Source organism: Chaetura pelagica, unplaced genomic scaffold (assembly GCF_000747805.2).
Source record: "Chaetura pelagica isolate M959 unplaced genomic scaffold, ChaPel_1.0 scaffold249, whole genome shotgun sequence".
NCBI classification, from domain to species: Eukaryota; Metazoa; Chordata; class Aves; order Apodiformes; family Apodidae; genus Chaetura; species Chaetura pelagica.
The window spans coordinates 1,634,702-1,659,886 of record NW_009954538.1 but is presented as its reverse complement, the minus strand read 5'-3'; the positions used below and the strand labels follow the sequence as shown (position 1 = coordinate 1,659,886).

Genomic DNA, 25,185 nt, shown 5'->3' with positions numbered 1-25,185 from the left:
AGAGCGTTTGTTTCCACTTGGACCAGGCTGCTTGAGCCACAGCAGGCTCAAGCTGTGAGTCAGGCTTATCTCTTAACAGATACCTGTAGACGTGTTCCTCTTCACTGGCACGGGGAGGAGAGCTGAGCCCGTCCTTGGGAACTGAGGCACTGGAGCTTTTGGCACTAGAGCTGTATATAGGAGACTGGGACTGAGGCTGTGGAAATGAGATTTGCATTAGAAACAGACTACAAGGCAGTATGTGCATGGCTGCATTGCAACCCCTCACATGGATAGGGCAGAACAAAGCCCAGCAGAAGAAAAAAAATAGATCTGCTACATAGACAACCAGCCTCAATCAGATGAGCTACACCAGGAACAACTGTTCTCCACTTGCTTCAGATTTGCCTATGAGTTACAGATATGTGCTGGAAACCCCCAGTGAGCTTTCCACAAGCTACATACAGATGACTAACACTAATCTCATCACATTACCATTTTATCGGAACAATGACTATGGGTCTCAAATTCTTTTCTGCCATTTACTCCAAACAGTTCTATTTAAAACCCACACCTCCCCCTGACTCTGTTCATAGCCAAATTCATCCTTATTTCCTTGAGAGATGCTGCAGCAACAAAATAAGCATCACCCCTCCCCATCCACAGCCATTCACGTACTTGCTGGTGGACGTATCTGGATGTGCTGGGTTGCCACTGGTCCACAGGGTCAATCACAGAGCCATTCAGGGCCTCGTTGGAAGGTGGGGGAGGCACTGGAGGTGGCACAGCAATCTCCTGGTACGTGTGGTTTCCAGTTGGATAGGAGTAAGGTGTTTCCTCTGTTAGAAACACTGGTCGTTTGGAGATATGTGAAGTGGTGGATTCCAGGTCTGCCAGTAAGGCGTCTGCAGGAAAGAAACAAAACAAACAACCAAAATGGTAAAATCCTGGACTACAGTTTTGTCTCATTCAGGATACCCACATCTGAAGTTTAGGGAAGACTTTTCATCTAGGGTGATCTATTAGATGCCTTGAAAAACATTCCTGCAGCCCAGGACTGAATGGGTTAATCAAATGTCTAGTATAAAGAAAATGCCAAGAGGTAAAAAAGCAGTCAGAAAAACTGTGTCAGTCTCTGCTTTTTGTCTTAACTGAAAAACCACCCCAACAACAAGGACCCATAGGCTCACTGCACCCTGCAGAAGAGCAACCTAGGAGAAACCTGCCCAGAGATCAACTCACAACAGGATATTGACACAGACTAATTACAGGCCCCACATCATCACAGAGTCATTTACTGTGGCCGCCGGCACTGCTTTCTGCAGGAAACAAGATCTCGGGAGGGGTTTTCTCCAGAGTCTAAGGTAGTGGAAGAAGAATGAAACTTTCAAATTAGTCCATCGGCACAGCAGCAGTATGTGATTCAGCTTCCCTAACATAAATCCTTACCAGTACATCACACAAACAGTTAACTAGTTTCCAGAGGCTGCCAGGTAAACGCCATTTCTTCTGGAAACAATTCTCCACTTGCTGGGTGGAGACTGCTCACAAATTCCTGAAGAGAAGAAAAACTTCCACAGGCTAGAAACCCCATCACTCATGCCAGGCAGAGGAACCCACATCACACAGTCAGCATCTCTCAGAAATCTCAAAGCAGGAAAAATGCTCTCCCTTCAAAGATGGGGCATGAAAAGGCAATTCCCACCCTTCTGCATTTCTCCTGCAATCTATCTTCTGCCCCTTCCCAATCTCACCCTCCTCTGTGGTGACTCAGAGGCAAATCCTGACTTGTTGGACTTTGTGTCCTGCGATCCACCCTGCAGAGCCCACTGCAGTCCTTGGTGTAGGACACTCCAGCAAACAACCACAGGTCAGCACCGTACTCACTTTCTAAAGAAAGCCCCACTGGCTGGGTGCCCAGCTTTCCAGGGGCAGCAAGCTCCAGTGCACACCTCTTTAAGGCTATTAGAGAGGAGCAAGTTCACTAGGGAAATCAGCAGTCTTCATTAGAAGAGCATCAGGACATACCTGGCAGGTCTCTTCAGAGATGTGGAATTCAGACAGACAACAGCAAGAGAGCTTCAGCAGAATTAGGAGGAGACTCTCAGAAAGCCCCTGGATCTCCCTCCCCTCCACACAGCCCCAGCTGGATTCAGGCAGCCTCATTTGTCTTCCTCCGCCGGCACACAGAGGTACTTGACAGGTTTGGGGTGTGAGGGCTCAGCCTGAGTGCAGTCATCCTGCAGTATCCTCCAGCAGAGTCACAAGGAGCTGAAGTTACCAGGTGGGACTAGAATAGCAACAGAGCAACTGCTGACCCTCATGGCTGCCCACCCCTGGCTGGCAGAGGGCAACACCTGCCAGCTCAAAGCCACTTCCTGAGCACTGCAGGCCACACCAGCCAGTGCACTTAGCAACCCTTCCAGAAAATATATAAAGGGTCAAATGGAGGACATTATTATTGCATTACAAAACGAGGAAGGTGCTGCTTTTATATCGACTCTCTTCCCCAAACTAAAGCATCACACACACAAAAAGCAGTCCTGCCCTCAGAGAACAGAATACAGCCATTAGCAAATTAAATACTGTGCTAAATTAACTCTATACACCTTTCATTTAGCCAGAAAGATGCTCCAAATCATTTAAGCCACAAGCATCTTCCTACAGGGGCCAAAATACCTCAGAAGCAGTTTCTCCAAAGGGATACAAGCTTCCTGCAGCTGGGGAAAAATGAACTTAAACCTTCTTTTTAAGCAAAATAACAGCTGGTGGATTCCAGAGTGAAAGGCACATACCTCAAGGGAACTGCTGAAGAGCTGCAATTCCTCCAACCAGGCAGGTACTATGACTGGAGGTTTCATGCACACAACCTCCAAGAGAAGTGCTATCCCAGAAGGTGTGGTTTTTTGCTTCTCCCCACCAATGACAAAGGCAAATCAAACTCCACCAGGAAGTGAAAATCCCATCAGGGTATTGGGCTCCTCCAGCCCTGCATTGGGGACCCAAATCATTTTTCCATCCTCCACCCTCACTGCAGGACAGGCAGATGTAACCATCTCACCACAAGACCCTCCTACTCAGCTCAGCACTCTGCTGAATGAGCCACCGGACAGAAACCCACTGCTTTTTACTCACAGCACAGAAGGGAGTTGGGGTAGCTTTACTGGTTTAGTCTTACAAGTCTGCAGAAGAAGAGGGGTCTGGAAATGCCAGGAGAACTCTGCCCCCAGGTTGTGAAGGAGTTAAGGAGAAGACATTACAGTTTAATGATTAACTTCCCCCATACCCTCCCCCTTCCTGACTTGAGCAAACAAGGCAGAGCTGAAGGAACAGGAAGTGGAGGGAGGAGAAAAGGCTGGAGAGGAATCACTCGGTCACTCTAACTGTGCTTCAACTTTACAGCAGACACCAAAGCAGCTGCAGGAAGGCACCACTGCACCCAGCAGGACAGGGAGAGGAGCAGGACAGGGGCTCCCACACCAGTTTATGGGTGGCACAGGACCTCTCCTTGTGCTTGCTCTTCTCCATATCCTGCAAACCCACGGCACACCCTTCATCACGCCGCAGTCACTCTCTCCAAGCTCACTGCCACAACAGTCTTCCCCGTTTGCATCCGTCCCCCTTGCAGCTTCCAGCCACACAAACTGTTCTCCAACCCAATCCTATCAGCAACCACAGTTTCGTTAAGTTTTGCTGGACTGAGCAGTTGCATCCATTCAGAGTCCAACAACAAACCCCGAGCAGCACCTCATTTCAACATGTCCCAAAGCACTACGCATTCACTTAGGATTTGTGCAAGTGCTTAACACCACCAGAAAAGAACAGAGGTGGGGGAAAAGAAAGGACATTGATTAGAGAAAAAAAGATCCATCTCTCCATCTTTCTTCCAGAAAAGGGGCCAGACAGCTGTAACGTGATGAACTGTACCAAAGATGCTGTGCCCTGCACAGCACTGCACCTCGTGCTACAGCACTGAGCTCACTACCGTGACTGCTCCTTAACCAGAAATATTAAATACTTAAATACAAATATTAAAGGTTTGATCGATTTATTGGGTAATGAAGTGTTCTCTTCCCCAGGCGACTCCTGAGGGACACTGCTGCAGGAGGTGTAAATCACCCAGTTAGTCCCTCCCAACCCAGAGGCAGCAGTTGACTGGCGCAGGGCAGTGCACAACCCGCAGCCGTCAGAGGGCACCACCACATCCTTACATGGAAAGATGAAACCCGACAGCAATGGCTAACTTGGCAGCAACATCACCTCACTTGTTCGTCCCCGCAGAGACGGGAACCTGTCCCTATTTTGGGCACACAGAAACTTTCTGTGGGCGCCACGTGTGCGGCACCTCCCCACGGAGAGACATCCCCAGACGCTGCAGCATCTCAGGGACCACATACACTGACCTCAACAGCTTTGCTGCTGCCCCAAATACTCTCTAAAATTCTACACACAGCTCTAAGAGAAAGAATCTCCACCGTTAAGAGATCAGAGATTAATTTATCTCTAGAGGATAAGCATTTAGTATCAATAAAGTAAACGGGCAGGGTTACACTAGACCTTCAAGCCATTGCTCCTCCAGGATCACCCCTCCTCCCACTCTCACCCCTACAAGAAGCTACCAACACAACCCACAAACTGTCAACTCACAAATGCGTGGACAGGGTGGAGTCACACAGTTCAATTTCCAAAGACCCAGGAGGGCTCAGCTCACCCACAGGCACGGGCTCTGCATATAGAAACCTGCACTTTCCACTCCGCTAACAGCGTGATGCTCAGTGGGGTGTGGAAGAGCTAGAGATACCTGCTAAAAAGCCACCAAACTAGACACTCCTCTTGTCATTACTATCCTGGTTCAGACACAGAGCTGACAGAACCCAAACTCCAGCACAATGCATCTGAAGGTGTGCACACCTGGGTACTCCACCAGCTCAGATAACTTGGCCAAGCAGTTGGCAAAGGTACATGCAGATGTGAAAGAGAGGCACAGGACCAAGTCCTCCTCCCTTCACTGAGCAACCAAAAACTACATGCTCAAGTGCAATTGATGTTCAGGCCAAAGGGCTACTCAAACCACATCCTCCCCTGTATGGGAGGACAGCTGTGTTCACATTCAAGTGATTTTTCTACACAGATTTTCCTGTGGAGGAGGGACAGTAAAGAATGATGTCATGTTTAATACCTTTACTGCCATAAAGTACTCCAAAACATCTGGAGGTCCAGGTGCGTTAGTTTGCCCCCATCTCTCCTTCCCTTTTGCCAAAAGTCATTATTTATTATTAGATCCCTGGGATTCTGGTCTTCAAATCCCACACACAGCTCTGTATATAATATTAGATATGTATAAGTGGTCCTTAGTACCAACTGCTTTGCTTTAAGGCAGTTCGCAGCATCTGCCAAAGCTCTGCTAGTCATTGAGACAGCTTGGGACAAGAACTCTGAAGCTTATGTCCAATGCATTGAAGCACTCAGAAAAATCCCTTTTACAAAGAAGCTCAGCAAGATGAAAGAGCAGGACAACACCTTTGGGTAAGTCCCATTTACCAGTTCAAACTGCACTGAAAAGACTAATCATCTCCAAGTTATACACTGCACATTCCTGCACTATCTCCCCAGCCCACACCTCTGTCAGGCCGAGGAGCAGCTCACACATTCCAGGGGCTCCAGCACAGGCCCCTTCTCCACCGCAGCAAGTTAGCACTCGCTGTCCTGCAAACACAGTATCCTCAGGCAGAAACGGCCCGTGCAGCCCCAGGGCCACATTCTTCAGCTTCCCACATCCCAGGTTTGTCTGATAAAGAGCAGCAACACCAGACTAGGGATCCCAGTGTGGCTGGTTCTGAGGTACAGAACAGGAAGGGATAACATGGGGGCCCCTTTGCATTGATGCCCACATCAACCCCCTTTTCTAGAAATCTGAGCTGCACTCAGCTCCCTATTATTAAAAAGAGAATATATTTACACGTATCTTACTCTTTTGTTCACTCCCTTCTTCCTGTGCCTTCTGTGCATCTCAAAAATGCTCCTGGTTTAAGGTGCCACAGTGAAGTAGAACACATGAACTAGTTCTGGAAAAACTTACACTGACAAGGCACTGATGGCTGCAAAGAGCTTTTAATGCTAATTTTTCCTCAAGCAGTAAATAGTTTTCCACCCTGGATAAGCAGTTAAAGCTTTTTTAATATATCTATTTTTTTAAGTGAGGTAATTTAGAGAAATACGAATTGCTTTCCTCTGTTAAGGAGATACCTTCTACTACTGAGAGTTCAGCATAACTCCAGGCTGTGTGAGGGCCAGAGACACACAGCATGCTCAGTCAGCTCAGAGATGACAGCATTAGTGCCAGAAGACAGTGAACTCCCTCAGATTTCCATATGCAGTTCATCTCTCTCAACAACTGAGGGTGAGCTGACACTGCAAATCAGAGCATTGTCAAAACAGAAAGTAGAACAAAAGGATGGTGGTTAAAATTTCTTCTACATCTAATCTACTGCTGGGGAGGAAATGGAAGTGTAACTGAGGCAAGATACTTCAAATGCCTCAACTGAAAGCCACATCTGCACATCCATCAAACCGCACAGTGCCTGCAGCTCTGCTTCTTGCATGGGACATCTGGAGAGTGAGCCACACTGGAGACAGGCTTCTTCATCCAGCCACCACACAGAGCACATGCCTCCAGCCACAGAGCCCTGTGTCCCCCAGCATCTCTGCTGCCGCATGTCCCTGACAGCCCAGTCACAGCACACTGGATAATCAGGATGAGATGTCTGAGCACAAACTACAGGATTTCCTGTAAGGCAGCTGCAGAGAACAGGTGTCTGTTCCTCCTCTGCTCTTACCCACACCCGTTTACCCAGGAACTAGAACTGCTATAGGTTCTTAGCAGAAGATTCTCAGGGAACTGGCGCATGGAGATAAAAAGTGAGATAGCCCTGAGGACAGGTCTTAATGAGGACCTAGACTTTAAATTATAATTGTGTCTCACTCAATACAAGATAAACTGCAGACCTCTCATTTTCAGAATAATGCACCATCTCCATTACTTTTTTCTTAAAACCTGTAACATACTGAATTCAAATCCTTGATTTTTGTTGTCTCAAAAGAACACAGGGAATTGCATCTCCAGAAGTGAACCCTGAGCTCACAAACTCACCTGAGCAGCCTCTTTGCAAAATCCCTGAATCCAAACCTTAAAAATCTTATTAGGTTCAAGTAAGTCTTCTCTCCCCAACCTCCAGGAGTAAATGCAACTCCAGTCCACATACACGGAGACAGCTTGGGGTGGTAACCCAATCCTTGGCAAGACAGTTTTACATTGTGAGTAACTGCAGAGGAATGGGGAGCTTGGGTATATTTATCCTATTAAATAACCTTTCAAAAGAAACATTTCCAATGCTCTAGAAGAGCATTGAAGACTTACCAGAGCCTTGCTACAGGGGTTCTCACTGCGCTCAAGTTTGAGCCTGCAAGGGGTGGGGAGCCCCAAAGAGCAACACTGAGAACAGAAATTTCCTTTTTAACAGCAGTTTTAATTTTCCTCAGCTAAATGGAAGAGTGTGATCAGAAATAGGAAAACTATGAGCAAACGTGTGAATGCAGGCATGGACTTCCAGGTAAAAGAAATGCAGTAACAGATTCTTAAGGCATTATATTCTAATAAATGTTTTTAAATGCAAAAAGATCAAATACTACAAAAGCAATAAAATACAAGGGCTACATCCAAAATAAGACTTTGAAAATTCATATTGTGATTAGATACTCTTAAAATTCTGAAGTTCTCTGGTCCATGTATATAGGAAGCATGTAAAATAGCTTGGCTTGCTTTCTAAATCATTTTGATAAGGAGACATTTAAAAGTTTTCCAAAATGTAACCAACATGTTGAGAACATGGTTAGAGTACAGGACATGTAACAGCTCTCAGCTCTCTTGGGAAACAGGGACAGATTGGTATTTGAGATACACAAATAATCAAGGCACAAAAGTGAAGTCATTTGCCTGACCTAACAACTGCTGGTGTATCAGTACAGAGACCTCGGTATTTTTGCTTCACATTGTCTAGACCTGCCCAAAGGAAGTTCAGATGACATTCTCAAATCACTCAGCTATTTCTACAATGTCTCCCATGGAGTGATGTTTATTCAAAGCCTGGAGCTTTCTTGTTATCAAGGTACTGGTGCAAGTCATGCCTTGTGTCACTGCTTGATAAAAAGAATGCCCAAACTAGTAACAATATGTGGAATAGTGAACTCTGACAGAGACAATATGCAGCTTCTCTGTTCTTTGAAGCCAATGCTGCCCCTTAGAACAAGCAAGACTGCTTTTGTGGCACTGATTTACAAGTTGTGTGGGTGCTTCAGAAAAGCTTAACAGCAAAGGCAACCATCTAGTAGCTGTTATGCCTACCTAACAGGCTGCAGAGACAAACTAAACTAGAATTCATGCCATGACAGACAGAACTGCTCTGAAAACCATGTGATGGCAGCCACCATGAATCCCATGGATACCATAACTCAAACAGGGAGAGCCAAACCAGTCAGCTTCCCCCAGCACAGCAGCCCATGCACCCAGTTCTGACCACTATCAACAGTGTCTAAACAATGACAAGACACGGCGCTGTGAGATGTGGTCTCTGATCAGCTGCAGCAATGATTGTGGCTTCCTGTCCCAACCACTGAGACCCAAGCTGGAGACTTTATTCCAGAGACTGTGGCCAACTAACTGGTCACAACTAACATGCACCACTACCCAAGCACAGGGCTGTAAGACAGTGTGCAAATACAGCCCATTTAAAGCAATTTCCGAACCTGTTTATCAGTGGCTACTCACTGCACATTTGGGGATAAAATGCAAACCCTTTGAGTGCTGTGGCTGCAGTTTCAGCAGGGCTGACACCACCACACGTTGATACTGTAAAGGAAGGGCCCAGCAATGTCCCCTTCCCCCAGCCTGCAATCCCACACTCTTCCTGGAACCCGCCCTGCTGATCGCCAGATGCTTTCCGTACTAATTTCAATTTACTAATCCAGTAACATTTGGATGGGTTGCTGCTTTGGTTTTTTATATGAACTCATTGCATTTCTTGGGAGCATAACTTCAGCCACTCTACACAGCTTTTAGAAAATGTTTTATAAGAGAACAATGCCAGAATTTAGTCCTTGTTTAGAGTCAGTGAATAAAACTGTTTGGCTAGGAAGCTACATACCAACTCTAAAACTCAGGCCAGGACACAAACTGTACAAGCTAGCCCTATCCAGCCATTAGTTGAAAGACATTACCCATCCTTCTGTCTGATTCTCATAATTAATCTGCATCTCAAATGCAGGCCAGAAAAACTGCAGCCTGAAAAGGAAGCAAACAGCAGACAGTATAAACTGAAATGCTCTTAAATTCTGGACAGATCCCTCACCACTACCAGCCACTTCCACCTGAGCCTATACAATGACATTTTATTTTGGCTTTGCAGCCTCAGAATTGACGTGGCTCAATCAGTAGGACTGACACATTATGTACCTACTGGTCCTGCCTCATTTATGCCACTAAGCTTAAGAGCTAGCTTTTGACACAGACTACTACTGACCATAAAACTTTGAAGATGAGCTGACTATATGCTACAAAATCCCAACAGAAGCCATCACAAGAGCTCAGACTTTCCACTGCATCCCTCCGAGGGGCAAGAGGGCTACATGAAGGTGTGCTGAAAAACCAACCATACAGGTCACCACATCCTTCCTGGAACTGGCAACACTGCTTCCTTTCAAATTCACACCAGCATGAAATTCAGACCTGCCCTGTAACCTTAGCAAAGCTGTACTAGTTAGCATGATGAGGGTGCTAGTGCATCGTGAGGGGTCAGCTAGCTTCCATGCAACCCAGCAGCAGGGCTTTCAGGGGCACAGAGAGGCACTCTGTAGGAAACAGGCTGGCCAGTTGACAGGTTGTCTCGAGCAGGCCCTGGGAAGCATAGTCCCATCCCTTGAGGGAGCATCTCAGACCCACTTCTCCTCACCTTTGATGCAACAGGCTGGGAAATCCTTTGTATCACCAGCTGGCAGGAAGGCAACCTGATCTTAACCAGACCCACAGGGCATGGGATCATCAACAAGGCATGCAGGCTGAGACACACTGCAACTGCCTTCAACATCTGAGTCAGCACAGCTTATTGGATGAAATAACACAAATCCACAGCACTCTCTGGTCTACAGTCCAATCTATGTGAAGGAACCACAAAAGATTTTCCTGTAGGACCAGAGTTTTTCAACTTAGCTCTTGAACACTAAATTAGACACCAGCTCAAACTGGCTGAGAGAAATGAACTAAAAAAAAAAAAAGAGAAATGCACAGTCACCCTGACTTCTTCCAGCTTAGAAAAAATGTCATCCCCTTTCCACTACCTCAGAAGAGTTCATTAGATGGCTGAAATAACAGAAGTCTCACAAGGCATGTAACTCCTTACATGGTCATGGAGAAATGTTCCTCAATATGTTACAGGTTTGCTGAGTATCCTCACACTAGAAGTGATTTGTGGTTTAAGTACCATTCTTCTTTCAGGAGGGATGTACCTGATGCTCCAGAAAAAAAAACCAGTAAGTTTACCTGTCCATTTTTGCAAAGAAAATAAGGTTTGAATATGGCTTTTTTGGTTTTCAGCCAACAAGCTGCTAAACCAAGCACAGCCTTTTTAATTCTTTGAATTAACCTAAGATGTTCACTGCACTGCCATGGCTATCACATTTGGAAGCTCTAAACAGAAACACTGGGAAGAACAAACTTTTACTAGCATTGAAGATCTAGGGACAACACAGAGCAAAGCAGGGCCATACAGATCCATCTGAAATTGGCTGTTGTATTTTTCATATGTTGACTCCAAGAAGACTACTTGAACCCACTAGCAGCAGTATGACATGTCTGGTTTCAGACTCTGCTCTCTCCCAAAGGTGTGTCCTCCCATTTATTTCTCATTTCCAGAAAGGGCAGGGGAGGGCTGGAGGGAAGTGTTATTTCCTGTCCTATACAGCATCCTCTTTTTTATAGCATGGCTTTCTCCACATTTGACATGAAAAGAGACTTATTTACTTCCCTCTGTTCATTGTCTTGAGCAGCAAACAGCTCCTGCCAGGAAAAAGCCACCCTATGCTAAGACCTGGTGCCTTAAACTGAATCAATGTTCCAACTTACCAAACAAATAAATGTTTTCAGTTTCACAGCTACCAACATTTTCTGAGAATGCCAGATCTTCAGTTAGAAAAGCCCTGAATGTCTCTAGAGCTATTCACAGACAACTCACAGTTGTGTGAAGCTAAAGAGAAAATAAACCGAGTGGTTTTTTTTCTATCTAGATTCACTGGACTCTCAAACCAAGTCCTGAACAACAGGAAACAACTACCAAAGCTGAGTTAACCCCATCACTTGTACAATGTTTCAGAGCACAAAGCCAGGCTCTGGGTTACTGATGGAGAATAGCTGGAAATTGCAACAGAAAAATTCATTATATGTAAAATGCTTCACACAGATTTAACCAGCCTTTACTCAATACTCCAACTCATGACCTTCAGTGATTCAGACCACCATGACCTAAGTGCTGCTGTCCCTCAGATGACTGTCCCACCCACAACTTAAAGGACTAAGAGCAGAAGTTAAGCCATTTTCAGCCACATTTTTCAGCAATTGACACCTCCACATATTCCATTTGAAATTGATATAACAGGCTGTGACCTGCAGCAATTACAGCCAGTAAAGTCTGCAGCCACTGCACCTGAATTCCAACGAGGATCACAAATCAGAATTCTCACCCTAATATTCACACGCCCTAAATAGCATGAAAAATCATCTATATTTCAGAAACAGGGAAACTGACATGCCTTGGACATGGCAAGTCCATGTTATATCAGAATAGAAAGCAAGTCTGACTCTCAGGCCTGTACTAAAAATACTTAAGTTGGAATTTCTCAGTCTGAATCTGCAGCATGCTGTAAGCTCCACCTGCTACCAAGTCTTTTGTCAGAATCCTCTCCTTTTGGAAGCTAATAGACTGGTGTTCCTTACAGGCAGTTATAGTTAGGTCTATGATAAAGATTATGAGAAGCAACAATCTACACAAATTAGAGAGTCTTCATCTCTCTCCCTGTGTGTCAACTGCCAAACTGGAACCAACTTTGGTTTGTTTGGGTAAGTACAGCCTCAGAGAGTCCTCTCCTAGAATGGCTCTTCTTATCTATTCCTGATCTCCACCTGACAGCACATTCAGGCACTTCCAGAAAGTCCCAAACGGCCAATTGACAGCACATTCAGGCACTTCCAGAAAGTCCAAACAGAGACCTAACTGTCTCTGGGAGGGAGGTGAGTTGGCTTAGGTAAAAGTAAAGGACATCAGCTCTGTTCAAACACAGCAACTCTCAAACTGAGCAAGAGTGAATTGGCACTCAGGCTGAGTTTGGTGGAAGGAAGAGATGGGAGTATAAATGTTCTATACAAGACACTAAGCAGTTAATACCACCTCAGTACTGATTTGGGCTGGATTTCAGCCAATATTCCAGATGGGGAAAAAAAAATAGTATTAGTCTTCTATCTATCCCTACATGTGTGAAATAATAAGTTAACCCTCCCCAAGTATGTCAATAATTCTTATTTGCTGCTGGCTTCTCTCAGTTTCTTGAAACTGGGATCAGTGTTCAAAAAAAGCCCAACAAGATCTGCTATTCTCTGCCAAAATAATAAATAAAATTTTAAAAAGTCATGAAAACCAAACAAGCAGCCACTGAATTGACCCCTCAGGGACAATTTCCCAGGGCCAAGGCCTCTGATCAAAATACCAACTCCCTTGCATTCCTACAGGAAGAGGGGCTCAGCCAAGCCAGCTATCTGAGGAACCAGACCCTTCCTGCTACATCAGCACACAGCTACTCCACAAGCAATAGGACAAAACACAGCACACTGCCATTTTACAAACATCTAACAAATCTAGTACAAAGGACAACTCCATTAAACAAGAGCACAGAGTCCAAGGATAGGCAGAGAAATAGCAGGAAACAAGACATTATAGATCTGAAACCACAGTTCTGGTAAAGGGAATAAAACAGAAGCTCAGGGCTCAAGAAATGTCTAGTCCTTTGGCTGATCAGCCAAGTAAATGCTCATGGAAGTAGCACCAGTGGACATCAAGAGCATCACAGCACTTGGAATTTATCATGCCCTACAATTCTGGCTACAGTGGATGCCACTCCAAACCCCTGCTGCTCTTTCCAAGTCAGGTATGTCAGGTTGATGCCATATAAATGATATCATGCCAGAAGTCAGTTTACCCTCCTTGTGCAATGAAATGGAAGACTCCCTCTACCTATTCTTCTTCTTCTCTAGCAGCATGCAGAGCTGATGGGAAAGAAAGTCAGCTGTCTCCTCCAGCAAACTAGCTTTCTTCCTTAAGTACAAAAGGATGCTCTTCAGAGACCTGAACTGGACAATCTGTTCTCACGTCTTCCTGAAAGACAACAGGCATAGAACAGTAACAACTACAAGGTCAGTAGACCAGCTGGAAGACACTGCCACCATTTGTGTTCCAGACCCTGCTCAGACTTGGACAACAGCTGCCAAGTGCAGAGGTGTGTGGCACCCTGCTGCTATCAAACAACCCTCTACATACTCACTGAAAGGGCATTTCTTAAGCCCTGGGTGGACTGTATTGGGTTGAGATTTCCGTGACTGTAAGCAGTTGGGCCTGACTTGAACTGAAGCCTGTCATAAGGAGCATTGAGGTTAAAACACACATTAATCCAGTACTAGACAAATCTTCTGAGCAGCTTCTGAACAGTAGCTTAGAGCCATGAGCAGTGACTGATCAGAAGAGCATGAACACACAGCAATGGTTTCCAAATCTCTGAGCAACAGCAACCCTTGTTTGCTTGTGCTCCACAGCCTCTAGATGGAAATGACAACCATGTAAATTTGACTGCTTAAGAAGACACCTTACAACAGCTGTAGAGCACTTACCACTGGAACTCACCATTTGTAAACTGCTGACTAACTCATCTGGGGAGGAAAAATATGTTCTGTCAGGGTTTACATGGGAATGGAGCACAGGAGTTCAATGGTGAAGGATACAGTTTCACAAGGTGCAGAGGTGTGAAATAAGAGTTCACCACTGCCAAAAATGGAGAGGTTTTACTTCCTCTTCCAGACATGCATTGCTGCCACTTCCTTGTGTTAGCTCTGGCTCTCGCAAGACCCCTTTGAACCAGTTCAACACAATGCACACCCAGTCAAAAAAAAAATCGACTGTTTTGTTTCGGATTAGAAAAGAAAGATAAGCACAGCAGTCAGCAAGAAGGAAAGGGTAAGTCCAAACAGCCAGATGAGGGAGTAGAAAAGGGGTAAGGATGAGTGAAAGTAAAGCCATCCCCATTTCAGCAGCAGCAAGCTGTTATATTGACTCAACTGCCAGCACGCCCAGCACCTCAGAGACCCCAGCATCTTCCCTTTGCCACACAGACAACCATGGTCAGTAATAAGATTTGCTAAATATTGCTGGAATCCTTTCTATCTGTATATGTAAAAATTGTTCTGGATGTGGCCGGAGACAAAATAGTGACAGAGCTTGCACCTTCTAAGTTAATTATCTACCTTTTAAAAAGTAATAGAAACAGGAGAGCATGTGGATCTTATAACCAATAAAGGAAAGGGCAAGATTCGCATGGTTATGCAAGTATAGATATGAAGCTTAAGGGAGGAAAAAAATAGCATCTTTTAAACAGTGGAAGTCCTATCCAAGCAGCATAAACAGATCTGAATATAGACCCGTCCAGGCAAAGTGCCAGTTACAAAATTTGAGACACACTTAAAGAGGATGAAATAAAAGACAGAAATATTAGTATAAATTCTGAATTCATTAAAAGCATTAGAAACACAAATTCTGCCCATGAGATGTAGAATGCCCTGGCTACCAGCAAAAGAAGCATGCCAGCAAGAGAGAATGGGGACACTAGAGAGACACTGCAATCACATCCATATTTAGTACATTCTTATTGAGACATTCCTATCCTGAAGGCTCTTAAATAGGATATCAGAATGCAAACTTGAGAGATTTCAGTCCTTGAAGAGAGTATTTTTCATTCAATCCAGCAGCTTCCCACTCAGTAACAAGCATATCTCCCAAGAGCTTAAATGCAAAGAACATTAAACAAATGCAAATCTACTATTTAAAACCCAAGGTACCTCAAGTTTGAAAAGCCTGTGCCTACAAGGAGAAAAACTCTCAACACATCTCACCCAAATACAAGGGATGCCAAATAAAAGGTTAGTATATCAAGATACAAATTAAGACAAGTTAAAAAGACTTGCTGGCTTGACTTGCCAACCACTCTGAGGTGAGTTGTTTCCCTTTTTTAAATAAAAGGAACTTCTGTCAAATGTAGTATGTTAACTGGCTCATTAAAAATCTAACTACTAAGAAAGTACTCTCAAAATGGTGGATTTTTCCTTGTAAGAAGTTTGTGTCTGCAAGGGTTCCCTGCAACAGAGAGTAGGAGCACACTTGGAAGCAACACCAAACTCTTTTTAAGCCAAAAAAGTGTAAGTCATCATCAGCAACTGACTTTATACAAAGCCCTGCCAAAATCACAATGTAAACTCACAAAGCAGGGCAGGGGGAAATGACAACAAAATATTTAACATTTTTCAGTCATATGGATCGTAGTGCTACTTATAACTATAATAGGTAGAAAGTTTTAAAATTAAGCTTTCCCTCTGATGAACATTCTACTATAACTTAAAGATAACCCAAGTAATCACAGAGAGTGGGCAAGCAAAATCTTTGAAACAGATTACAAGAGGCCAAGAAGCACATGGTTAAAAATCTAATTAAAGCAGCTTCTTTTCACATTAAAAGCAGCTTCTGGGAATGAAAAGAGGACAATGTTCCAGAAATTAATGTGGGAACTGGTCCCCTGGTCTACTTTAGGAGAAGATGTGGGTGGTAATTTGATGGAGATTGCTGATGGCTCTAGAGCTCTTTTTTTTTTTTTGGCCTTGGCAAAAGAATGTGGTCCAAGAGTTTCACAATGTCATGACAGAGGCCCACTGAATGAAAGGAAGTTGTTTCAAGCCAGACAGAAAACTAACATTTTTAGAATATACAATTTTTGGAATATACTGTAGTCAGCAGAGGGAGAAGAGCTGGAGAATGTTCAATGTTTTCTTACCTCTTCCTACTGTGAGAAGGTAGATGACCTAGGATTCTACCTATCATCTGGCATCATGACAGAAGTTATTAGTCACAAGTTTCTTGCTTGTTTCATCACCAGCAAGAGAAATAGTGAGGATTTATTTTTACCAAGAGCAGTATTAAGAGAGCAATTAAATGCATGGCAGCCTCTTAATCTCAATGCACTGCAGAGAAGCTGCTGTTTTGTTATCAAAGAAAAATGTTATTCTATGAACTAAAGACTGGTTTATCTACAAGAGAACTCATTACTACTGAAAAATTACAAAACCCAAAAAAAACCTAGAGTTTTGAGAGGTAAAGACGAGTATGAAAAACCAATCTCCAGAATGACCAAAAATGGAAATGCCAGCAATACTGAAATAGAAGCAGCATGAGAATAAACTTCCCTTTCATAGGTACATGAAATAAATCTTTCTTCAAATTACTTTATAAAAAAGGGTTTTCACCAAGGTCCCTGATTGTTCCTCCACCAATCCTATGTTAAGTCAGCAATCATCTGCAATAGCTGGAGAGAGTATTTTGCAGTAGTCTACACAAGTCAAGATTCTCAGCCCCTACATTTCTCCTTTGCTGAAAATTAATTTGACTTGTTTGTGTCAACTCATCATATTTTTCCCTACTATTCACTGAACTAGGGCATAGTGGCAAATGGATTAATATCCCTATACCTAGATAAATATATATTTTAGAGACATGTAGCTACTCACATCACTGTCATCCCATTACTGTTGGGTACTTTAAAATTAATCTAACCCACTTCAGAACCACACCAGCATTTCACAACCTACAGGGAAACAGAGGGACCAGGCTCTCTGACAAATCCAGGCCTTGAAGCAGCTGGAAAATAGACTAATTCCAACTCCCACCCCAAGGAAAAAAAAAATACACAGAAAATTAAAAAAATAGCTGTTTCTGCCAAGCAAGCACTGAATACACTGCATTCCATTTCATTAAAACAATTACTCAGAAGCCAGCCAAGAATTACATAAAGCTTCCTCCCTGCACCACCCCCAGTCCCTTCTCCTCAACCCTCCTCCCCAACACGCAGAGCAACCAGCTTCCCAGCTCTGCAAAGCCAGGGTCACACCAGACCCAACCCATCCTGGAGAAAGCAGCACTGAACCAGTTCAATCAGAGGACTCTGGCAGGTCCAGACCCCCTAGAAGGTCTCTGAGTTTCATGCCACTGTAAGCCACACCATCATGATCCATTTTGTGCAGTTTTTCTCCCTCACATGTGATGTTAAATTAGCATCCAACAAATTAAGGCCTTAACCAAATCCTACATTAAAAAATGAATGATAACCTAACAGATTTTATTGCAAACTCACAGGGTTAAGCATGAACCCAAGGCAGAAGGTGCTAGAGGCACCAGATTTAAGCAATTAAGAGGTTCAGGAGCAGCATGCCAGAGCAGCTGCACTTGTGAGGCACTCCCAAGGGAACTGCTCAGGACAGCTAAGCAGCAAATCTCAGATTAAGCACCAGTAGGTTAAGACTAAAAACTACAAATTTAGGGTTATAAGAAACTGACTGACAAATTCATCCCAAACTCCACACAGCCACTCCACAGCCCCCTGCCTGACTGACAGCACTGAGCTCCTCACATTTCACAGCAGAAATAAAAGGCAACTTCTTCTGGCAAACACGGCTCACCCACCCACAACACTGAGTTGGCCACTGATAAGAGCTTTCATGACGTGGATGAAATGGCATTTTGTTCCCTCCCCCAGCGCTCCAGCTCTCTGCAGGGATCCTGTCTAACTGCTGGAGCTGCTCGCAGCCAGGCAGAATAGTTCCAGCTGTGTATCATGCTGCCTCACCAGACCTACACAGCCCAGGACAAGTCTCCCACTTAAAACCATAATGAGCAAGAGGAAGAGCTGCAAACCAGAAGTACTGCCTCTAGGCCTCTTACTCTTGTGTAGCACCTCTGCCCAAAAGGGGTGATCTGCTAGCAGCAATGAAACACTCTAGTCAGCTGCTTGTGCTGAGGAATGGGGAGCAGCAGGCATAACTAAAGGCCAAACAAGATGAGCAGCAGCAAATAACAGCCAGGCCATCATCTTATTCCAACTCGTGGGGCACCAGTAACCTCAACTGACATGCAGTTAGTCTTAGGCTCTTTTGTCTGACCCAGCTGAAATTAGTGGCTCCAACTCGAAATCTTCTCAGAGAGAAGCCTTGAACTTGTTTAGAACCATGAAAGAGGATAGAACAAGAGAACATTAAGCCCCTAATCCATGGCAAATCATTTACACCCCTCCTGCCTGTGACCTTTCCTACTTCTAGCTTTTTCTGCCCACTCCTGCTATTAGAAAAACCCAGCCTAATCACAGTTCCTGAACAACATAAACTTCCCTATAGCATGAAGTGAAATTCTCTGCTCACCTTGCTCTTCAGGGATGGAAATAAAGCAAGATCACATCAGGCGTCTAGACAGACACAGGATTAATTCTGTCTGCCAGCTCAATTTTGTGACAAAAACATGGGACTGGTTTATTCCTGGAGACCCCATACAGTTTGATTTATAGCTGAGCCATTTAAAGCACAATTCCCCATGCAAAATGTAATTCAGAAAGTTTATTCCCTGACGTGCCATTTACTTTTTTTTATGTTCTTCACATAATTTGCAAAATGTTAGAGGTTTAAACATGCCATAAACAGTAACAAACAAGAAATCAAGCTACACTCCAGTGCATGCTGCCAGCCAGATGTACTCCATAGCTCACCCAGCAAGGCCATCTACACTGAACTTGCATATAATAGTAAGAACACTGTGAGAAGTTCATGACGAAGTGCGTTTGAAGACTTCAGACAACCCCCTCATCATTTAAATAACTTGACCTAAACTCACAATGCAGAGACAATCCAGCACAGAGAAAGAGGAGACAAGAAATAACCATGCAGGCTGCCTCCCCCTGTGGCTTGCCGTAACTTCTCTTGGATCCTCAGCTTGTAGTTGTCTAACTGCTTAGATAAATTTCTCATGTAAATTCAGAGCAATCACCGTCTGCTGTGAGAAAAAGCTGCACTTAACAAAAGCGGAAAGAGCTTACCAGACTCCTAAGCATAACCTCAGGAACTTAAGTTCCTATAACTGAAACACCAACACCAAACTTGTTCCACCACACTCCAGTTGCCAGTTCCACTTTGTTTGCTTCATTGGGATTTAAAAACACACATACACAGAAAAGACAGCTTGTTTTTTTACATCAGTCAATGCAGGGAGATTGTCCCTAGACAGCTGGTTTCTGCTCCTCTGGGACCATTTGCAATGAGAATAAGCACAAATGGGAAGAACAGCTAAGCATGATATGACAGTCATCACCCACCTCCTATTTTTCTGGTGTATCTTTAGCACACAACATTCTTTGAATGACTTCACAATGCTCTGTGGTAAAGGGAAAGACTAGAGTAGAACTACTGTGGGGAACCTAGAAAGGAAATTCTTCCTCCTTGCTCACAGCCTGTCATAACAGAGGATGAAGAAAGGATGAGCAATCAGAAGGGCAGAGAGAAAGCATTGAACAGGGCTGAGAACAAAAACATAAATCTAATTCAAACCTGCCATTGGAAATTTTCCAGCAATGGTGACTGGAGAAGCTTAAAAGAATTACTATTCTGATAAACTCAGCTTGAGGCTGTTTCAGAAACACGAAGATCTCAATGGACATTAACCATACCTTGCAGGTAAGGAGATATCCCTGTTTTGCAGATGGAGAAACAGTATCATATGCCTAGATTAATATAAACATGCCTAAACTCAAGACAAGTTTTGTACATAAATAGTTACCCTGTGCGAGACTAAATTCAAACCACAGCTAAAAGAGGTGGCTTCACCTAATTCCCATGTAAAAAAAAAATTCTTTTTAGAAGAATCAGCTTGCTGATCCAGCTAAATGTCCAACAGTTATTCTGCATATAGGGAGTAGAGATGGAGGGGGAAAAAAAAACAAAACCACAAACAAAAAACCCACACAACACACCTCACAGCAGCCAGGAGGTAAGCAGGTTAAACCAATCTGAAATCACAACTTCCACTTCCTCTCCAATCCATTTAACTTCAGCCCCAAATGGAAAGGAATGGTGCTACTCCTTGCTCCTACACTGCACTGGATCTAGTTATCTTGCCAGAAACAATTTCCCTTACTGATCCAATAGCAATTGTTTGGTCAGTTTGGGGAAAGGGCTGTTTTTTCAAAAGACCAACAATTTGAAGCAATTCACTCTAGAGCCTGATGCTCACTAAGTGAGAGATGGCGAAGCTGGAATTACCATTTTTGACTGTGATCTGAAACTGAATGAGGTGCAAGGTGAGATTTTGCAAACACTGAAACAAGAACAAGTACTCAAAGCTCTCCACAGTTCCCTACCTAGCATTTCAAAATATAATAGCCTAGTAGTCATGACAGTATGTACTTCCAGGGCTTGTTATTAAACCCAAGTTAGTTAGGACAGGTCAAGTGAGCAAGAAACTCATTCCCTAAACTCCATCTTCTTGCCATAATCTGGGGAAGATTCCACAGACAATGTCTCACTTTCAGGCAGCTGGAGTAGAAGAGCATCTTCATTAACAGCTTCCGCATCAGACAAAAAGGGACACAGAAGATCAGCACACAAAGGGAGGGAGGCGTAGTCTGAGACACAGAGCAGGAAACTGGGATCAGAGATCCTATTCATTCACTCTGATTCTCAACCAGCACAACTGAATTCAGAATCTGTTCCACTTTCTCCAAAGTTGCAGCAGATCCTGGATATCACAAATAACACATTAGTCTGATTCAAACAGTTTTGGTTTGTGGCCATGGAAAGGCTTTACTGTCCTTCTCCTCCAGTTGCACTTAAGGAATTTATATATGTCTGTCTTAGCAGATCAGAAAAACAACTCTGGTCAAAGCAGAAGTGCATTGTTATTGCTGCTTCTGCTGCCAGACTTTAAAATTCTACCCATCATTTCTGCTGCTTCACAACTTGTTTTGTACACTTCAAGGGGAACAAGGGGAAGCAAAAAGGGTCTGGAGAAATTTACGTATTGTGATTCCCCGGGAAAGTAAGAGCAAGTAGAGAAACAAAATTAAATATGATGTATGGAAAGTTACCCGTTTCTTTCACTAGTGGTAGAGATGGTGTCAGAGGATAAATTTTAACCAGGAGGGCAGCTGAACACTTGGGACAAGCTGACCTCTCCCAGTGGAGGACAAAGGAGCTAAAGACAGCACAGAGTCCAGCCTTTCCATGGAATTAGAGCAACAAGAAAAGAAGTCTCTCTGCATCGCACACTGCTCGAGGCAGAGGACTCCCTGTCTGAGTCGCTCAGGACAATGAAGTCCCTGTTTTACGAGGGGTCAGAACAGCTAAGAAGCTGAAACAAGTCAGAACCCCATTGTGCAGAGTATTAGTTCTGTTTACAGTCTTAGCCAGTAGAAAGCCAGGGGACCAAATTACTTTACCAGCATTTCCCCCCAATACCATTTCCTGGGCGTAGCTCACCGTGAGCAATTTCACACTAAACTTGCAGTCAAATAAAACCAAAACCTACTGCATATGACTTCCAAAGTAAAGGAACTGAGTCAGACAGAGGCAGGAACGCCCCCTCAAAAGGGGAATGGACATCATAGCCCTGCAGAGCACTGCAATCTTAAAGAGAGATGACAGATGGAAACACATGCAGCCCCCTCCACAGTCCCATGAAAAATCAGTGGTAAGATTCCTCCCTTTCAAATCAATCTTGAGAGGATTAAACCCTAAAGGGAGGGTGGGTTAGAGTTCCTAAAACAGAGGGAAGCAACTTTCAAAGTAAACTATCTTGTACCACTGAACCTTTGCACCCTGGACTTTGAAATTGCACTGCTAGACAAGCCTTCTGCAAAAGAAAAAGCCTTCTAGAAGTGAGCAAGCACACCTAAAAAAAGCTTACAGTGCAGTTTACATGAACAGTCAAAAAGATACATAAATATGCTCTTATTAAACAGAAATAACTTTTTTGTAAAACAACTTTTGCAAGCTTTAGTGACTGTTGGTTTGTTTTTGATTGCAAAATCCAGTTTAAAAGAATCTGAGGCCTTTAAAAAAAAAAAACTCCAGGAGTAGAGAAGCAAGAATTTCAAAGCAATCAAAAGAAAGCTTTGAAAAGCAATGTCGTTTGTGTTTGGAGTTACCAAAGCACAAAAATAAAGTTTCACAGTAGTGTTTTCAAACAAGTCCTGCCAGAAAAAGGCTGTAAAAAAACATTCAGAGTCAAAATCAAACAGTATCTGAGTAAGGCACCCTCCTCACCATGAAATTGACATGACACACTACACCAATTAGGAGTCTTCTTCCACAACCAACAAATCCTAATGGATCTGTTCACACATGCTAGGACAAGGTAGCACCACAGAATCAAGAATAATTCAACATCTCAAATTATCTGAAGCAAATACGTGACGTTGGTCACCTGCAGAAGCACAGCATGTAACAACAACATCCTGCACTCTGGTAATCCCCTGAAAGGGGCAACAGCCCCAAGTTAGGACTCTGACCCTTTAGGACTAAGTTTTACTCTCTGTGCCAATTTACAACCCTGCAGAACAGCAAACTCATTCAGCAAGCTTCCTGTCAAACTCCAAGCACATCCGCAAAATATGCTTCCTCAGAGAGAGATTGGAGGAAGACAATCTGGACAAGCCTGGTCAGCTGCTCCAATTCAAAGTCTCCTCCCCACTTCCCACAATCTGCTATTCCAGTTTACACCCAGACTCAGCACCAAGGCTTCTCCAGCTCAATGGGGTGCACCAGATCCACCTGCAAAGCCCTGAAACAGCTTCCTGTGTCAGTTGTGCATGGTAACACCACTTCTTCAACACTAAGGGGGGAAAAAGGGAACAAAGTTTTTTCCTACTCCAAATGAATCCCCAAAGCAACACAAATTCGTTCTCACAGATGTTTCGTAATCTGTCCAGCCCAAGCAGCCTGGAACTGAGAGACTTCTGAACCTCCATTTTACACACTGTACACACTGACCAATTCCATTGCCTCTGTAAAAAGTGAGGTTTTTGATAAATTCAGGGAGTGAAGAACAGACATTAATGAGCTCTGTGAGGTGGGTGTTCCCTCATGCCCAGCAAGGCCCACCAATCACTAGCACATTCTGCACCACAGATTCAGAAGCTCAGTTTGGAAAAAACTAAGCAATTTTACTTGACATCAACTCTGAACCTCCAAGGAGCACCAGCTCAGGCTCAATGCTAAATTACTTTTGGGCCAAAACTGGCCCTGGAAGCGGTGCAGCTATGTGCACATGGCATTGTGCCTGAACCAACAAGTCCTGCCGGACCAGCTTGACTCTGGACAGAGCCAGCACAGACGTCTGCATCCATGGCACAGTTAATCCACAACTCAGATAATCCACCCATAGATAATGAGGAAAGGAAAACAAACAACTCTCACTTCAGTTCACAAGTTTGACTTGTTTCAGGGGAGTTGTATCAGCACAGCATTGTCCCTTACGGATGCATCCCAAGGTGAATGGCTTTAGAAAATGAAGTGAGCAATCCTGGGACTAACAGTGGTTTGCAGAGGGAAAAGAGCTGGTCTGCCTTTCCAGGGTGAATTCTGTACACCAAAGAAAAGCTTAGAGAGAGAAAGGGTCCCACTTTTTTTTGCTCAGCTGCTTACTGTTAGATTATCAGATCTTGTCCAGTCTGAAAGACTGCATAGAAATTGAGAAAGCCATGGTGTAATTAAGACATGATGAAATTGAGCTGCTGAGACAAAAGGTTATATTTTAAAAACCAGAACACAACTTTCAACTTTTAGTTGTGCTGATACATTTAAAACCTCAAAGGACAAAACAAGGCACAAATTGAGACCTTTTTCAGAATTTTCTTGTAGTTCACCTCTAATCCTCCTCCAGAGGAAAAACGTGTTGAAACTGTATTAGACTATTGAGACAACTGGAAAGTGACACTATCATTGCTCAAGGAATGAGACAATTGCAGTGGACACAGTACAGCTCCTATGGTTCGTTGTAGAGCATGCTGATGAGACACTGACCTGGACCTGCACACTGCTATCTGTATGCTCACCTTGAAGGGCCACTCAGCAAGTCAATACACAGACTGGGTGAATCCTGTTCTGACTAGCAACGCATTCCTGAACACGCTAGGAACTTGCTGCAGGAGCAGCACCAAATCTCCAAGAGATAACCAGGCTGAGGGATATGAGAAACAGTAAACAGAACTGTCTCCACTTGAAGAAACAACTGTGAGAAGACACTGCAGCAGAAATTAATTCCGTCTGCACCACCAGCTACTTCACCAGTGCAAAGGGTGAGGTTCCACTCCCTAAGAACCAATCCTGCATGGTGCACCTTTCACTAGGAAGCCATGCACCTGATGGACTCCTTGGCCTGTAAGTTTTCTCACCAGCCCAATTCAGAGTCTGTTTTCTGAAGGTGTGACCACCAGCTTTATGCCAGCACTGTAATGTGAGCTTCCACGTCCAGTAATAAAACTGCAGCACATTTTGACAGAACGTCTGGTTTCTATTAAAGGTAGGATGGAAGTAAGGGATCGCAGCCCCTCCCCAGTGTCTGATTTAATCAGTTTCATAAGCAGAACTCGGTTACCCTAATGTCTCCCAGAGCACAAGGGTGGCAGATCCACCCCTTTCCGGCTTGGTACCAAAGGAACTCAAACTCTCTAGATCTTTCCAGTGAGACCAGTTGCCTGACATTTCCCTGCTCCAGGTTCTGAAAGGCTTCGGCACACCCGGGGGAAGCCCAGGGAGCAGGACGAGCCCTGAGCCCGGCAGCAGGCTGGGCAGGGGCTGCGCTCCGCTCACCCCCGAGGGCTCCCACTGACCGCTCTACACCCGGGCAAAGTTACACATCTCGCCCAAGAATAGACCCGAGAGCTCCAGCGGCGGCAGGGGAGGAGGCGTCTGCTGAAACCCGACCACGCTGCTCCCGAGGCACGGGAGCGAAGGGCGCCTTTCCCGGCCGGGACTCAGCC

General features: G+C 44.3%; 1 protein-coding gene across 1 annotated transcript in view; it reads right to left on the bottom strand.

Annotated features, from left to right (window-relative positions):
• PXN (paxillin) overlaps positions 1-25,185 on the bottom strand; it is a 52,037-nt gene that overhangs the window by 17,932 nt on the left and 8,920 nt on the right. Inside the window, exons 2-3 of the mRNA XM_010004832.1 lie at positions 658-884; positions 84-196 (exon numbers count right to left, since the gene is read on the bottom strand). The gene's annotated coding sequence lies outside the window, so the exon portion shown is untranslated. The remainder of the gene's footprint in view (positions 1-83; positions 197-657; positions 885-25,185) is intronic.